Raw genomic sequence first — 18,768 nt, forward strand, 5'->3', positions numbered from 1 at the left:
AATGAAGGTCTGGAGAAGCCCTTAGGTCTGAAATTATATACCTATTTACAAGAATGATAACTGGGGATGTGACAAGACAAAGTGCCTGGGCTAGGGGCAGTCAATTGTGGGGCAATGACTGGTAATTATAGGAGAGGGAAACTAATGGAAGATAAGGGTCATTTCAGTGAGCCTGGAAGGTCCATTCCAGTTCAATCCAGTGTCTGGCGATAAGAATGTTTTCCTCCTGGTAGAGGAGGCGCTTTCCTGCGTGGAGGTTTTATGACCTGCTCTCCTAGACAGGGGAGGGCTGACAGCCCTGCAGGCACCTGCTGTTTCTCAAGGGCCTCCGGCTCCAGGGAATCCGTGCACCCAAGTGGCATATCTGGGCCTGGCATGGTCTGAATCCCAGCACCCGATCAGCTTTTCAAACCAGAAGAAAGGAAACAAGAGCAAAAACTCTCTAAATCCCTAGTGTGAGACACAGAGAGTGGGATGTGTATGCTGATGGCTCAGAACATGGAAACTGGCCGAGGGAACTCACTATACAGGCCTGCAGTTTACAGCCTCATAGATATCATGAGGTCTGTGTGTGATTTACTCAGAAAACAAGCAATCTGGTCAGCAAACATTTTCAGGCCGATTAGAAAACCGAACTAGTAAATGTTTAGATTCACGAAATACATAAAATTGTCATGAAGAAGATACGCTGCTAGCATGACACTTGATCACTAATCCCCAAATTTACTTGATGTGATGAGGGAACATAGGCAGAAAGTCAAGGGACAAATGTCCTATTCAAAACCAGATCATTAGAAACGCTGATTTGAACTGCAAAAGGCTTATGAAACCATGAAAGGAACTATTAAGGGAACGACGAAGGGAAGTTAGGAAGGTCAGCCGGTGATGAAAATAAATGCAGGTAAATGTCCCCATGACGGAACGTATGCACAGTAAAACACTTAACTAGCGTGTGGTTTTCGTAATGCTGGCCTTCGCCTTGGAAGCATCGAAGATGCTACAAACCCAAAGAGTGAGGTCAGGACACAGTGTCTGTGTTTCCTGGGGAAGTGACATTGACCTGAGGGGCTGTGGGACCATTGTTCAGTCCTGCCTCATGCTCTACAGTCGCCGCTGGAATTGCTTGGTGCCCTTCAGTTTTCTTTAGACGTTGCCCCTTCAGTTAGTTGTGCCAAGGGTACCGTTTTAAAGAGAAAAGAAAATTGCTTATAGGCCTAGACCGATGAGTAGGCATTGTGAGGCAACCCTTGCTGTGAGGGGTCCCGGGTGCCCACTCCCCAAGATAAAGCTCAAGCTCTGACTTGGGAGGCCTCAAGTCGGCATAAACTCTGGCTGCAAGCCCTCTCCCTCCTGGAAGCTCAGCTTCCCATGCAGGAGGCCCACAGTGCACTCCGCTGGTGCCAATGAGCCCCGCTGCTGGCAGATGCCACAATAAATGTACACTCTCCCCCTGCTGGCCTCGGCACGCCCCCCCATTCCCCCCCCCCTCCCCCAGCCATAACAGGAAGTGTGTGCCTGAGAAGGCCAAAGCCTTCCTGAGAAATCAGGGGTCGCCTTCTAGACGCCCTGATGATTATGTTGCCATTCCCTGAAACGAAGCAGTGTCTCGTTTAATAAACCTGCCGCCTGAGCCCCGTCCGTGAAAACGGGTGTGTGTAAGGGTACTTTTCTTCCTGTTCCTCACGGTGGGGTCAGCGCGACTCAGGGTCTCAGTCCCACAGATTCAGCGAGATTGTCCCAGATCATGTGGACCTTGAGTTTTCTCTTTCTTCTGCTGACATGGTGATGGTGGTTAGTTTCTGCATCTTTGGTCCCTGATCCCAATCCCCAAGCTGTTGTAGCATATCATCATTATTTTTTACAAGAGAGCCAATCCACTCTGATTTATGTACTTCCAATAACTGTAGACCCGTGAGGGGGGCAGCCTTATATGGGTTCTGTGTGCACGGGCCTTATGGGAAGGGCGCTTCAGAATTTGGCAGGAGCCATGCCCCGTTTCCATGAGCTCAGGCACCTCTCCCCAGGGGGCTGGTCTGGTTCCGCTGGCCACCAGGAGTCCCTATGCGTTCTCTGCTCTGTCACAAAGGCACGCCTCCTGCCTAGAGAGCTTCCATCTCGCACACCCACACCTTTGATTTTAAGAAGAGCAATGTTCCTGTGTGTGTGTAGCCAGCCAAATGGCCTTGGCTCACAGACTTCCAGTCATGTTTGTCATTAAAAAAAAAAAAAAATATATATATATATATATATATATATATATATATATATATATATATATATATATATTACTGATTTCAGAGAGGAAGGGAGAAGGATAGAGAGAGAAACATCAATGATGAGAGAGAATGATTGATTGGCTGCCTCCTGCATGCCCCCTACTGGGGATGGAGCCCAAAACTCAGGCATGTGCCCTGACCAGGAATCGAACCGTGACCTCCTGGTGCATGGGTCGAAGCTCAACCACTGCCCACACTGGCCCGGCTTATTTGTCATTTTTAAAGTCCTGTGCTCAGCAGGTCTCCTCAGGCTCCAAGATGGCAGAAAAAGGTATCATATAATACTTCCAATAATAAAAAGATTAAGTTCTGGATTATCTTTATTTAACCTACTCCATAGAGCCAAGTAGATTTTTCTCAATTCTCTTTAAACCTATGGTGACTTAATCTTAATTTTTTTCTCTATAACCTCACAGGAAAGCTCAGGCCACTAGATTGTTTCACTCAAGGCTCAATGTCTCTTTCTTTCTTCGGTTAATCCTCACTCCAGGACATTTTTTCCGCTGCTTTTTTTTTTTTTTTTTTTTTTTTCAGAGAGAGAGAGAGAGAGAGAGAAAGAGAATGGGAGGGAGAAGGACAGAAAGAGAAACATCACACACTGCCCCGACTCTGGCTGGTGATCCAGCCAGCAAACTAGGTACGTGCCCTTGACCAGAATCAAACCCAGGACCCTTCCGTCTGCAGGCTGACACTCTGTCCACCAAGCCAAAAAGAAGCCCAATGCTTCTTGACGCTTCCTCCTCTCGCTCATGCGCCACCCTCCTCAGCTTGGATTCTGTCCCTGGCCCCACATCCCCCCTTTTTCACGACCACAGCTGGAGTGCGTTTCTGTCCTCAGAGGCCAGCACCAGAGAAAGCAGTGCAGAAGTGATGCTGTGAGAGTATAAGTTCCTACCAGGGGCCTCGGTGGGAGGTCCATCCCTGCATAAGGAGGTAGCCCCCTGTTGGCCCTGAAACTCAACCGTGGGAGGGTTCCAGAACCGTAGGGCGGGTGTGAGAGAGCGCACCACGGCCGCCCCCTTGCCATGTGCAGGGCCTGGAGGAGCGCAGCGGACAGTTGTGGACAGGCAGCTGTGGACAGGATGGATGTGGCACTGTTGGAAGCCCTGTGTTCCCAGCACTTCTATGGAGCTCGGACGCAAAACAGCTGCTGGCCATCCAGGCTCACAGCATACAGTACTTGATTCCCAAACCCGTCCGAGGAGCCGGAGTTAGCACTCATTCTTTTTTTCTATAATAATTCAGTGGGGCTGAGGCCTGGCCCGGGGATGAACTATAGCCAGCATCCCCGCTCTCCGGCCAAATGCCTGGGCAGCTCAGGGACCAGCCATTCCTCCTCGCACTGTCTGAAGACTTGGGGCCTGGGCGGGAAGGGAGGGGGCATTGTTTGCCTGTAACTAGAAATCTGGTCTGTGTACAAATACACGCACGTGCCCAGTCCGCAGCCAAGCCCTTCTCCGGGTAAACCCATGGCCGCCTTCCAAAGCCAGTGGCCGACTGCCTTTGCAGAGCTGGGGAGGTGGGGTCCCCCGTGTTGTCAAACATCACTCTAGGTTTGTAACCACACCCATCCCTTTAAAAATGAACGAGCAGCTGGAAAGCCAAATCGAAACTGCCATTCGGAGCCAAACAAGGACTCCGGGATTCTGGCAGGTTTCTCTATCCTTGATCGCAATTATTGCAAGGCTGGGGTAGTCTCTTTCTCAATCGCCTCTCTTCCAAGAAGCAAATCTGAAGCAGAAAAATTAGCCCTGATCGTTCTCTCGATGGGACCCAGAGGGCAGGGCGGGGCTGTGGAACACAGTGATGAAACCAGGATAAGACTCCTGATGCAGGTTTCCAGAAGCGAATCTGAGGGTTACCATGGTAATTCGCCAAGCTATAAGGCTATTGTCAGCTTCAGGGTCTGATTGGGGGTGACATTCTTAAAAGAGGAGATCCAGCACTTGTGGGAGAGGAGTGAGAAATGGAAGTGTGGACAGGAACTGATTTCAGATTCGGGTTGGGCCTTCTGAGAGAGTGGGTGTAGGGAGAAAGCAACAGAAAGACATCATTGCTGATGTTTGCTACCCCTGGGGGGGGGGGGAAGGAGGGCATGCAGAGAAGGGAGCACTCCCCTGGAAGCCGGACTAGAAGAGCTGGAGCAATCGGTCCTTTAAATCCGCACATTCTCATAAGAATGGGAGCTCTCAGAGGAACTCCTGTCGCTATTAGCATCTCTGTTGCCATCTGGCTACTGGGGAGGTAGGGAGGACTCCCGGGTCAGGGGCTGCCATGCAGTGGTCCCCCACCTCCTTTCCATTCTGAAGCCGCTGCTTTCCTGTGCTAAGAACTGCGTCCCCCTCCCCACTTTCAGCAGAAAACCATACCCACCGCCAGGTCTCACTGCCGCAGCTGGCTTTCTGAACAGTTCTTCCAGAAGTCCCTCTGCCCTATGGGATCTGGCTTGTTACCCAGCTTCTCATTGAGGAGGGTAGTGTGGAAGCCTCCTTCTCTGGAGTTCCGATTCAAAGGCCATATCTTTGGAGGAGGAGGCCTCTGTCCAAGCAGGCCCGGCGGAGGGAGCGATCCCATTATTAGAACCCAGCAGGACAACAGAATGCCAAATTCACTGCAATGTGTATGTTTGCTTGTTAAATATCTCGTTAGTGGTTTCAGAGAGGAAGGGAGAGGGAGAGAGAGAGAGAGAGACATCAATGGTGAGAGAGAATCATGGATGGCTGCCTCCTGCCTGCCCCCCACTGGGTGGAGCCTGCAATCTGGGCATGCGCCCTAGGTTGACACCCAACCACTGAGCCACACCAGCCGAGCACAACAATGTTTTAAGCAAAATTCAGGACTAGAAGGGAATTTCAAGTGTTTGAGGCACTGATAACTGCATCTCCCAGACCTCCACTGTGATCCTCAGTGTTAGTACTTTTTGGAAAACTCCAGGAAATCACAAGTCAAGCAGTCCGTCTCTCGGGGATTTCTGACAACGAATCCAAACAACGCAACATGCCAGTAGCCCCCAATTATACTTACAGTTGACCCTTAAACAACACAGAGGTTAGGGGTGCCAACCCCTCATACAGTGGAAAATCCGTGTGTTAATGTTGACTCCCCCAAAACATAACTACTTAGAGCCTTTTGTTATTGGAAGCCTTACCGATGACATAAACAGTCAATTAGCACATATTTTGTGTTATATGTTTTATACACAGAACTATTAAAAGAAAGTCAATTAGAGAAAGGAAAATGTTACTGAGGAAAATCATAGGAAGGCAGTGCCCTGGCCATGCCGGGACCTGTCTCCTGCTTCCAGCCACCCCAGCCCCCCCCTCCACCGTCTTTGCCAGTCACCAGCTCCAGAGCCACCTCGGCTCTCCTCAGCCTCCCAGACCAGCCAACATCATTTTTGGATCTTAATTCCTTATTTCCGGACAACCACAAGCTCTCAGGTTCCTCAGAATCATCCCCCCCAGGTGGAAGCTGCAGTCACTGCCGGCCACCTGCCCCCGCAGCCGCCCGCCTACCTGTCTCTGGGCTTCTCTTTCCACCTGACGCTGCGGCCCTGCAGGGTCCTGGAGGGCGGGGAGGGGTTGAAGAAGCCTAAGGTGCTGAGCATTTTAAGGTGCACACCCAACGTGGTGGCCACCTTCTCTCCTGGATGAGCTGGAGCCTCCCCAGGTGAGGGGCTGACACCCTGGACCCCGAGGAGGCCCTGGCCTAGGGAGTGGGGGAGGCTGGCCCAGGCCCGAGTGGAGCTACAGGCCCTGGTGCTGCCACTGACCCTCAGCTCAGACCCCTGCAGAACCACCTCCGGGGGAGGAGGGCAGCTCATCAGGAAGATGGGCCACACCTGCCTCCTCCCCACGCCCACAAGTGCCCCAGGCGGGGCTGGCCAGTGTCTCTTCCAAAAGCTCCCCACCAGCACCACCAGGAGCCTGGGAGCCCAGAGGCCTTTGGGGGCCCCTCTGCGTCCCCCTGGGGTCTGGCTTCTGCCAGAGCCTCTCCCCAAAGCCACTAGGCATCCTTTAAGCCCCTGGAGCCCTCTCCCAGGCACTGGACCAAATGCAACAAGAAAGCTTTCTGCAGCAAATAAAGGAGAAGGAGAAGGAGGAAAAGGAGGAGAAGGATAGAAGAAAGACAGTCATAGAAAGAGAAAATACATTGAACAGTTTTTTGGTTTTTTGTGGGTTTTTTAATATATATTTTATTGATTTTTTACAGAGAGGAAGGGAGAGAGATAGAGAGCTAGAAACATCGATGAGAGAGAAACATCGACCAGCTGCCTCTTGCACACCCCCTACCGGGGATGTGCCCGCAACCAAGGTACATGCCCTTGACTGGAATCGAACCTGGGACCTTTCAGTCCGCAGACCGATGCTCTACCACTGAGCCAAACCAGCTTTGGCTACATTGATCAGTTTTATTGAAAAAGCCCGCCTACAAGTGGACCTGTGCAGTTCAGACCAGGCTGCTCCAGGGTCAGCTCTAACCGTTAGTTTACAGCAAGTACATCGTGGCGCGTGGCTGAGTGCGCGTCTAGGTCAGAGGTCAACCGTCTAGTCCCCAAATGCCGAAATCAGGCCCACCACCTGTTCTTCTATAGCCTGCAAGCTAAAAACGGGTTTAACATTTTTGAAAGGTTAAAAAAGAAAAGCCAAAGAAAAGTATGTGAAATTCAAATATCAAGCACAAGGTTTTACTGGAACGCTGGTTGGCTCATGCATTGTCTGGGGCACTGAGGGCAGAGCGGAGCAGGCGCCGGAGAGGCCACATGGCCACAATGCCCCAAGTGTTCACCTCTGCTTCTTGACACACACAGGCTCAGCCAAACTCCGATCTGAGCCACGATCCCCGCTGTTGCCAAGGTCCCGGCTGGCTTCTTGACATTCACAGTGAGGCGAAAGTAGGTCTGCAGCTGTTCCTAGGGAAAAAGAATATAATAATATAAGAATAAACTGTTTCACCTACTCACAACTGTAAGCCTACTTTCGCCCAGCCTTGTATAAAACAATCCTAGTAATTTCCCCTTCCCCTCCGCTGAAGAGAGTTCATGGTCCTACCAGCCTGGAAATGTGCAGAGCCCAGATTTCTCCACGCAGGCCTGCCCGGAAGCCACGACACCCGAGAGGAAAGGGGAGATCGCTGACCTGCTACGTTAGCTCCTCTGAGGAAAACGGGAGGCCTCTAAGGGATATTCCCTGTTAGGTTTCCCTTTTCACCCGAGAAACCGAAATGTCCTCAGTCTCAACCCCATGGCAACTGGAGACCCTCCCGCTGGATCAGCGACTTTCCTCGCAGAGGAACCCATGATCAGCGCCTACAAGTTCAGATTCTGACTTTGGTCTGCCCCACAGTCTGGGGCTGATGTGCTGGGAAACAGACAAGGGGAAGGAAGCATTTCGATTAGTGTCGTCGGAGATTCCATTCCTCTTTCAGTAAGTGAAGAAGCCAAGAATAGCTTTCTGAGCAAATGATGGCTGGCTGGCTTTACACGGAGGAAAGGTTTTTTGTTTTTTTCTAATTCAAAATCTAGCTGTGATTCAAATGTAGCCAAGTCTCTGGTCTCACTCCAGAGTCTGGAGAGTATTCTATTTTTTCCTAGAGCCTCACACATCTTTTTAAAAACAACAATTGGGCCGAAGTCAGTTTGGCTCAGTGGTAGAGTGTTGGTCTGTGGACTGAAAGGTCCCAGGTTCGATTCCAGTCAAGGGCATGTACCTTGGTTGCGGGCACATCCCCAGTAGGAGGTGTGCAAGAGGCAGCTGATCGAAGTTTCTAACTCTCTATTCCTCTCCCTTCCTCTCTGTAAAAAAATCAATAAAATATATTTTTTAAAAAGAAAAAAAAGAATGCTCATTTGAGGGAGCATTTTCTCAGACCATTGAGATTTTGCTGCCCGGCAACTGTTGTCAGTTTGGCTCAAACAAATTCATAAAATAATAATAATAATAATAATAATAATAATTTAAAAAATAATGACCTTTTAAATGAAAAGCGCTCTTCCAAAGGCATGCCTGCTCAGAATCTTTAGCCCTTAGGCGTTTAAGACAATGGGGACTTCCTGCATGGTCCCCATCAAATCATGCTGTATGGAAACAAAGCTGTCTGGTTCGGAGCCTCTTTTACAGAGTTGAAGGAATAGAGGGAGCGTGGGTCCTGTGGGTCCGCTGTCGTGCGGAGCCACACCAGGTGTCTGCCCTGCCCGGAGGGTTGGACTCAGTCCAGATTCAGCAGCCTCGGTACTTGAGTTCTGGCTGGGAATGAATTTGGAGCCAAGACTCCAGCTGTCAGAGAACATTTATGTGTAAGATCACAGAGTTAGAAGTGATTCCTAGGAGAAGGGGCTTAGGAAACAGGTTGTGGAGGCAAAGGAAGGGCCTTGGAACTTGGGAGTGAGGAAGCCAATGGCATGGCTGCCTAGAGGAGGGGTGTAGGGCAGGGGAGGGGGAAGCATGGGCCTGCTCCCAGGAGGAAGCGCAAACTGGGTCCCTTCCTGAGGCTTTAAGGGCGGAGATGGTGAGGGGAAGATCTCCAGAGAACATTCTGCACTCTCCAGGTGTGTCCTCATGGGGCTACGGTCTCCACTGATTGGCCGGCACCAGGGTGGGGCCATTATCCAACGCAGCTGGGCCTGAGGGCAGCTGGGCTAGTGTGGCTGCTTTTCTGGGCCTGGAGCTGACATACAACTGAGACCTGGATGCTGGCTCCAGGGGGAAAGGTCAAGGGGTCCAAACTGCGAGGAGTCGGGCTGTCCACCCTGGTGACCCATCGTCCTTGCTCTGCTCACGTCTGTCTAGCTGCCTATCCCACATCTGGAGCAAAAGGATCCCTACATTTAAGTCAACACCCCGCTTATAGATTTCCGCTATGTTCCTCTATAGTCGCATGTGGCTTCCTCTGTTAAGGAAAAAAACGAAAAACATTGAAACCTGTAAAGAATTTTTGTGAATTTATTTGAGCCAAACATATGCCGGGAAGCAGAACTTCAATGAATATGCCCGGAGAATGGAGGGTTACATCTGTATTTATCCATTGCCATCAAAGGAAAGGGACGTAGGTGAGTTACATAAGCAAAGCGGGGAAACCTCCGGGGTAGGGTGAAAAGTGAAATGATTGATGGGTGCTTCTCTTACAGAGATGGATACAGGGTACTTTTAACGGAATTAACAGTTGACAATTAATTTGATAACAATAACTGTGAGGGAATGTCTCAGTGCCATTTGTTGTGCCCTGAAGGGTCCGGGGTAAAAAGGAAGTTACAAGTTACCCAGGCATTTCATAGATATGTTATCTTAGAGGCAAAAGGGCAGGCAAACGGGCTCTGGAAAGACCTAAGTTGATCTTGGTCAGGGGAAATATCGGCTTAGGACATGACTACCCACCATAACCTGTTTGTAGTTAAATATTTAATTTTCAGGCCATCTTTTGTGGTTATTTTATTTATTTATTTGTTTTTTTAATATATTTTATTGATTTTTCTTACAGAGAGGAAGGGAGGGAGATAGAGAGCTAGAAACGTCGATGAGAGAGAAACATCGACCAGCTGCCTCCTGCACACCCCAAACCGCCCCTGACCGAAATCGAACCTGGGACCTTTTAGTTCGCAGACCAACGCTCTACCGCTGAGCCCAACCGGTTTCTGCCTTTTGTGGCTGTTTTAGGTCTCTGAGTTTGCAACACTGCCACGCAGGCCTCCCCTGAGCTTGTCAGGTTAGCATGTGGCTCCTGATGTGGCTGCTTTTCTGGGCCTGGAGCTGCCATACAACTGAGGCCATGCTGTTTCCAGAGCTGTGGGGGGTGGAGGGGGGTGGGGGGGAGTTCAAACTGCTAGGAGTTGGGCTGTCCACCCTGGTGGCTATCTGTACCTGGCCCATCGTCCTTGGTCTGCTCACGTCTGTCTAACTGCCTATCCCAGATCTAGAGGGAAAGGACCCCTACATTTAAGTCAACATCCCGGCTTGTAGATTTCCGCTGTGTTTGTTCTTCTACAGTGGTGTGTGGCTTCTTCAGACTGCAGGGCTGATGGGACAGCAGGTCAGCAGGCAGCAGCCCCCTGGCCGGGCAGGATAGGGAGCCGGTGTGGATCTGCAGCGGCTTTGCAGTCTCCATTCACCTGCGGGTCTAAGGGTCCCAAAGAGAAACACGGTCCCAGGCCTGAGGAGGGAGACGAGGCCCTTGAACGTGAAAATGCCGGCCGTGCTGCAGAAGCAAGAAGTGTTCTGAATACCAGGCTTGTTGCAAAAGCCGAGACTTCGCTCAGACTAGATCTCCAGATAACACATTCCTATAACGCAGGTCTTAATTTCTGGAAATGGCCTACCCGGCTTGCAGCCACCACCCCGACATGAGGTGCCCACAGGGCCCTGCCCGGCCGGTTGGACTTCTCTGTTTCTGCCTCCTGGCCAAGAGGCAGGGAAGCTTTTCTTCCTTGAAAGAAACACGGCTTTCCTTTGGAGGACTTGGAACAATAATCTTTCCCTTGGCCCATTTTTGGTCTCAAGGATTTCTCTCTCTGTTGTCCATTTTCTGATTCGCTGATTTCTGCTCTTATCTTTTTTCTTCCTTCTATTTACCATGGATTTAATTTGGTGGCCTTCTTCTTCTTGGTGAAAAATGTAGGCATCACCCTTAATGCTTCATTTGTTTGCTTTATGTACACGCTGAGGTTGTTCGTTTTAGACCTTTCTTCTCTTCTAATATAAATAGTTAGTATTATAAATGTTTCACCAAGCATGACTTCAGTTGAATCACACTTTGCTATGTTGTGTTTTTAAGTTTTTATTCGTGTCCAAGGTTTTCTCCTTTTTGCCATGTGTTATTTAGAATTAGTATGTGGCCTTAATACAAACATTTGAGGATTTCCCATATATCTAAAAATGTATTGATTCCTTGTTTTCTTTCATCATGATCAGAGGCCTAGTTTTTTTGTTGTTTTTAATTTTCAATCCTTTAAAATTTATTGAGGTTTTATTTTGAATCCCAAATCTGCTGTAGCTTCTTGAATGTTCCAGGTAGTGTGAGGAAAAAAAAAAAAAAAAAAAGTGAATTCTGCTGTTTGGGATGGAGTGCTTTGTACATGCCAATTAGGTCAAGTAGGCTGAGAGTACTGATAGTTTTTGTTTCCTGCAGCAGCCCAAGTACCTATCAGTTCTCTATTAACATTTGTTGTATGAATGAATGAATAAATGAATGAATGGATGAGTTAATTAATTAAGTAATTAATTCATGATCTATACCATGACTATGATTATTATTTTTAGCCTCCACTAAGCATTCTAAATATGGGCTGTCTAAAGAATAATCTCAGGTCTAACCAGTGCATCTATCATTAGCATCCAAACAACTGCATCTGACAGTGAGTTGGAGGGCCAGTGAGTTTGCATGCCTTCCCTTTTATGTCATTTCCAAATCTATCACTGCCAGGCGCATTGTGTTGTGTGTTCCTCGTTGTTTAAACTTCAAGAGATTGCTGGTTATTTCTTTCTGGACGTAAACTGCCTTTCGATTACGTTCTGCAGGAAAACATCCAGAGGAAAAGAACTTAACATGTTTAAGGAGAGTCAGCAGAAATGCAGTTTCATGATGGACAGCAGACGGTGGGGATGGAAGGGGCCGGAAGGAGGACAGACCATGTCACTGTTTGAACCATGTTTAATGTACTCGCCCTTGACAAAGCTTTTGTTTCTTTGCATGTTGTTTTTGTTGTTTTTTTAAGTTATCCATCATCTTTGTGGTCCAAGGATAAAAAATGGTAGTTCTTGCAATTAAGATGATCAGTTTATTTAGAGTAGCCTAACCATTTCCCCCCAAAAAAATTGTATTTCAGATTTCTTTCTTTTAAAAAATTTCGGCAAATCAACATAAGTTTTATTTTGAGTCTTTTAAAGCACTCCTTGGCATTATTGTAGATACACTGGCATGTCAGAAAACCAGGATTTCTGGATGGGGATTGTCACTTCGTAATTATAAAATGTATTAACTAAAGTTATAACTTGAGTAGTCTCCAAAAGCAATGGAAGTTATGTTTTTCTTCATTAATGCGTAAAAAATCCATATAAATTTTGTGTACTCTCAATGTCCAGCTCTGCTTTTGGTTAGTTCAGTTCTCTAAGAGACTAATACCTTATTATTATTTTTCTTTTTTTAACTCCTTCCAAAGAGACCTTGATAAGAATCAAGTCTGGCTAGTTTTGTTAGTCATAGACTCCTGCGTGCTAGTCTAAGGGGTTGCTAATTAGGCCAAAACATGCCTTAGCCTGAGAATTTATCTTCATAATTTTAAGTTTTAATATGTAAGAAAGCTGGCCAAAAGAATATTATGTGTGGACTTGGGGGGGGGGGTAAACCTATTGAAACTAATTTAATGTGATTCTCTCTAAAGTCTCCTCTACCTTTTCCTCTTCCCTCGCCCAACTATACTGCTCTAAGTATGCACCCATTAAATTGACATCTCTCGACTTTAGATCACGGTATCCTACATTTTTCTTCTGTTTCTTTTGTTACTCTTACAAAGGGATTCTTCTTTGGGGCTTGTTTCTTAGATCGTCAGGAAGAATGATTCTGTTCTGGTAGGAATCCTACAAGAACTGCTCAGTTTTGAGAGTCTGAGAAAGAAGCGATTAGTCACAGCTTTGGGGACCAGCACTGTCCTATCTACCTACCTACCTACCAACCTACCTACCTACTTACCTTACCTACCTACCTACTTACCTACTTACCTACTTACTTGTAGGAGCAGTGGTTAAAACCAGTGGGTTGTGTGAGGACCCAGGCAATCGGGCCCAAGCTATGAGTCCCCTGGCCTGTAGGGCCTTGAGGGCTCCACTCAGCTGTAAACAAAGCCAGCACAATCCCCCATCCCTTGATGCCAAGAGGAGGACATGCACGCTTCCCCTGATAGGTGGGGTCACAGTGATATGGATCCTTCATCTCTCCTGAACATGGGAACTGAGTCTGGGTATTCTGAGCTGGCACTTGGGTCACCTTGAGTGCCAGGCTGCTTTAGAAACACCTTTCACTGGCTTTTGAGTTGCTTTCATTCTGAGGCTGCACGGACCATGGGCTGGTTCTTGTGTGAAGTAGAAAAAGCACTCCGTCCTCAGAGGTAGGTGGACACAGCCCTGGGTGCAGGCTTGCCTAGTGTCCTTAGGTGTAATAGCTCTATGGTCACATCTATGACCATGACCTTGGGATCACTTCTGGCAGGAAATCGTCTGTCCTAAATATTTCTTGGGGTTACCTCTAGATTGTGATAGCAACAACAGTGGAGTCATGGGACAGATAAGGCTGGCCATTGTCACGTGACACAGAGAAAGGCCATAGTGTGTGGAGAAAAACCACATCTGCTCTTTCTTTAAAATTTTTTTTTATTCTTTATTAAAGAAATTTCATTCTTCATTAGAACTTTTTAGATTCATGTTTGCAAGCATTTAACGTGGTAGAAATGGGTTGGGGAGGGGAATATCTGTTCTTTCTTAAATTTGGCCTCTTAGCTTAAATGTCCCATCCTCTACAAAGTCTTCCCTTGTCAATCCATCTAGAGTAGAGTCCCTGCCCCCTCCCCTTTTTTCCCCTACAAGTGGTAATTACTGTATTGGTGTGTTTATCTTATTTATTACCTATTTTTTCAAATATCTTCATGAGGTATTCACCAATATACCCTACCACACAGCATCTACTTGACACGGAGTTGGCACTTACTAAACATTTGTTGAATGAAGAAATGTCTTTTAGCAACCCCCAACAGTACCAAGAAAGGGAGGTATGAAGACCATCCAAAGCAAGGAGAAGATGGGGTAGACAGAAGCCCTTGAAGAGAGGGTCACGCTCTGTTTGAGTTCTCGTCCACCATAGGCTTTCCTTGACGCTGGTGTCGATCAGAGAGGCTGAGCCGTTGAAGTTTTATTGTTTGTTTCTAGTTGACATTCACCGAGATTGCCAGGCATTGTGCTAAGTTCTTTATTTACATACACTGGGTCACTCAACCTGTACAACTAGTACTCCATGAAGTAGGTGTAATTAAGATTTCATTTGACAAATAAGAAAGCTCGAGATGTGGGCATGGGGGCGGCAATGGCAGTTATATAACTAATAGAAGGCCTAGCACCGGCGCCTGGAGGTGGCGCACCTGTCAGAGGCTGCCTCGCAGGAAAGAGCTCCGAGGGGCAGGAGAGAACAGGAGAAGCCAGGGTGATGGTGCCAACTCCCCAGAGTCGCACTGTAGGAAGATCCGTCCAAGAGACCGCGTTCTATTTACTTAGAGAGTCATCACGCTCTCTCAGACGTTTGGATGCGAGTGCAGAACACAGGTATTCATGAGGTCAGAGCAGCCACCGCCAGGAAGCGGTAACGATGCCAGTTTCCCCGCTGCGACCCGGGTGACCTGCGGGGAGATGAGCTCATGGCTGCTCACAGAGGTCATCGGGGCTGAGTGAGAGCACATGGCCTGTGAGGCCGGGTATCACCCCCGGAGCCACCCGGCATGGACGGCAGAGTTGAAGAGCACCCCGAGCTTTAAAAGGGGGCACCCAGGGTCCTCCCTGGCTGGGAGAACACGTGCTGCTCCCTCTTGCAGGAAAACGCTTTATGGAAAGCTCGGGGCAGGAAAACCCTCGTGACCCAGATGAATGTAAATTGAGAAGGAGGGGCGTGCTTTATCCTCCCCTTTGGGGTCTACTCGGCCTCTCCTCCTGACAGGCTCTGTAACTCCTCCCTGAACTGAACGAAGCTGAAATAAAGGGGTAAAGATCACAAATCATCTACAGAAATCGGCTTTACAGGGTAAGTTTGGGGTGTGTGTGTGTGTGTGTGTGTGTGTGTTATATTACTCTTTTCTAAAAATGGCATAGTGATTTAGCAAAGAATATGCTATTGGTTAAACAGTTTTGAACATTTATTTTAATATTTCATTTTGGGTAATGCTGTCTTCAATGGTACAAGGACCAATACAATGAGTGACAGGTATGACCCCCCCCCCCCACACACACACACACACACACATAATCCAGGAAGTGTCACATTTGGGGAATTTGCCTTGCAATAAACGTTTGATGTATTAACGAAGTGAGGACTCAAGTGGGATCAAAAATAAAAACTTTTAAGACTTTCAGATAGATGGCTACTGCCGAACCCGGTTTGGCTCGGTGAATAGAGCGTCGGCCTGCGGACTGAAAGTTCCCAGGATTGATTCCAGTCGAGGGCAAGTACCTTGGTTGTGGGCATAAACCCAGTGGGAGGTGTGGAGGAGGCAGCTGATCGATGTTTCTCTCTCATCGATGTTTCTAACTCTCTATCCCTCTCAATTCCTCTCTAAAAAATCAATAAAATATTTTTTTTAAAAAATAGATGGCTACCAATCAAAAGGAAGGAATTCGTAAATTCATACAAAGGAGTAGAAAAAAACGTGAGTGAAGACCGAGAGGATGCTGTGGCTAGGGAAAGCGTTAGAAATGGAGAGGCAGGAGTAGGAAGGTTTCCTATGGAAAGACAGACTAGTTTAAGAGTCATACAGTGGAGCCGAAACTGGTTTGGCTCAGTGGATAGAGCATCGGCCTGCAGACTGAGGAGTCCCAGGTTCGATTCCGGTCAAGGGCATGTACATTAGTTGCGGGCACATTGGGTGTGCAGGAGGCAGCTGATCGATGATTCTCCCTCATCGATGTTTCTAACTCTCTCTCCCTCTCTTTTCCTCTCTGTAAAAAAACAACAACAAAAAAAAAACAATAAAATATATATATATATTTTTTAAAAAGAGTCATACAGTGGATAAGGAATGTATGCAGGAGTCAGAGATTATTCTCAGAATTACCCAAAATGATTAAAAAGAGGTACTTGCCTCCCTCCCCCAACATAAGCCAATGAAGGCATTCCTTCTGGCAGGTAAAGGCTACTTTAAAAATTGGGGGGAACCACTAGTGGGAAACAGAGTAAATATTTTGGAATAATGAAGAAAATATTTACACTTTTTTTTTTGCATAGTTACACATTCTTAAAAGGTCAATAATGTTTGTGTACTATAATAACATAGACAAAATACAAGAGATGGAATTTAGAAAGAAAGAAATACCATTTTTTTTTTATCATCTCACAAATGGGCCTAACCAGGCAAGTTTATACTTAATGGAGATTAACTGATTAGTTATTGTACAAGTGGGTTTAGGATCAACTCAAATGCATCCTAAAGGATTCTGAAGCAGAAACACAGCGTCACAGACTTAAAAGCCTGGATAATTCTACCTGAACACCCAGTGAGCAGGAGTCCTTTCAGGCGGGGATCGAACTTGAAATTCTGATTCCTCAGCATCCAGCAAACTTACTACTAAAATGTAAATACCAAAGCACATCACCTTGGAATTCTGCATGTCTTGAACAGCAAAGGCTCATGAACAATTTAGCAACTAAAGACACAGATAGAATTCTTTCAGTAACAAACCCTGACTTAATTTAAAAGTAAATAAATTAGCCATGGCCGGTGTAGCCAAGTGGTTAGCGTGTCAGCCCAAGCTCCAAAAGGTCTCGGGTTCGAAATCCAGTCAAAGGCACATACCTGGGTTGCAGGTTCTATCCCCAGCCCCAGCTACTTGCAGGAGGCAAGCAATTAATGTGTCTCACATCAATGTTTCTTTCTCCCTCTCTCTCCCTCCTCCCTCTCTTCCTTTCATTCCTTCTAAAAAGCAATGGAAAACATATCCTTGGTGAGGATTAACAAAACAAAACAAAACAAAACAAAAAAGCAAGTAAATTAATTTCAGCATTGAGAATTTAAGTCTTGCTTTTGTTCAACACAAAGAAACTCAAATGAAACGAGGTGGGAAAGTCCTATAAAGAACAAGCATTCAGCCTGTGTGGGTCAGTGGCTGGGCATGGACCTATGAACCAAGAAGGTCACAGTCGGATTATCGGTCAGGGCACATGCCCAGTGTGGGTGTGCCAGAGGCACCCTATCCATGATTCTCTCTCATCATTGATGTTTCTAGCTCTCTCCCTCTTCCTTCCTCTCTGGAATCAGTAAGCAGAGGCAGCCTATCCATGATTCTCTCTCATCATTGATGTTTCTAGCTCTCTCCCTCTTCCTTCCTCTCTGGAATCAGTAAGCATATATTTAAAAAGAGAAGAAGTATTTTGGCTTCTTCGCTTTAAAAAACTGGTCAGCAGGCGTGTGATTTTCTTGACAGTTGGATCTTAGTCTGCCCTCTCGGGTTCCATCTTGTATTTGCATGATACTTTGAAGTGACCCCATGGTCAGGGTTGGTTATACCATAAAGGCTCTACCTTGCTTGTTTTTTTTTTTGTTGTTGTTGTTGTTTTTCCTGGTATAACAGAAGCATACGCAACATGCCTTTAAAGTTTAAAAGACCAGCAAATGTAATCCAGTGCCCACGTTTTAATTCTGTGGGCTATGTTATCAACTGGCATTTAACCATCCTTTTCCCTGACTTTACTTTTTACTTAAAGGAGTCAATTTTGTCTTATTTTCGCCGGTAATTGAATGCATAATGACAATGATGTAGATGCTTACACATGCCGTGTGTGTGTGTGTGTGTGTGTGTGTGTGTGTGTGTGTAACTTTAAAAAAAATTAACATCTATCTCATGTGCACCTAACACATTGGAGTATTATTCTGTATCACACAAAAAATAAGGAATCACCCCTGCCCTCAAGGAGATGAGCATCTGTGTTAGCTGACTGAACCCACCATGTATGTTCCTCTCAGGGGATAGAGGAGGGATTCAGCTCTGTGTGTGGTGAGCGAGCAGCTGGGAGATGAAATGGTTTCGGCATCCGAGGGACCTGGGTGGAACCTTGATTGTGCACATTTAGGGTTTGTGTTCCTTGATGCCTAAGATTTTCACTTACAAAATGGTGGTATAATGTTTAACTTCTAGAGTGTCAAGAGGCTTAAGTGTGATAATATATATAAAACACCTATCATATAAATAGTTCCTAAATAGGCCTTTCCGCCTTGTATAATATTTATTTATTTATTTATTTATTTATTTATTTATTTATTTTACTAATTCTTCATTGTTGAAAGTTTTTCCTCCCATTGACCCCCTCCAGCCTACTCCCTTGTATAATCCTATATAATAAAAGGCTAATATGCAAATTGTTCCCTAGACCAGGAATTCAATAGGGAGTTCTACCTGAAGTTTGACCAGGGGGCAAGGCCAGCCACCCACAGCTTCTCAAATTCATGCACCAGACCTCTACTATTTATTTTATTTTATTTATTTATTTTTAAATATATTTTATTGATTTTTTACAGAGAGGAAGAGAGAGAGAGATAGAGAGTTAGAAACATCGATGAGAGAGAATCATCCATCAGCTGCCTCCTGCACACCCCCCACTAGGGATGTGCCCACAACCAGGGTACATGCCCTTGACCGGAATCGAACCTGGGACCTTTCAGTCTGCAGGCCAACGATCTATCCACTGAGCAACACCAGTTTCGGCAGACCTCTACTATTTAAATAAAATGCTCAGGTGTAGCATTGTCCATGAT

At 46.7% G+C, this 18,768-nt stretch overlaps 1 protein-coding gene across 1 annotated transcript in view; it reads left to right on the forward strand.

The window, feature by feature from the left end:
* SLC39A10 (solute carrier family 39 member 10) overlaps window positions 1-18,768 on the forward strand; it is a 90,442-nt gene that overhangs the window by 9,377 nt on the left and 62,297 nt on the right. The window lies entirely within an intron of this gene.

This window comes from Pipistrellus hanaki, assembly GCF_964339955.1.
Source record: "Pipistrellus hanaki genome assembly, chromosome: 8".
Taxonomy (NCBI): Eukaryota; Metazoa; Chordata; class Mammalia; order Chiroptera; family Vespertilionidae; genus Pipistrellus; species Pipistrellus hanaki.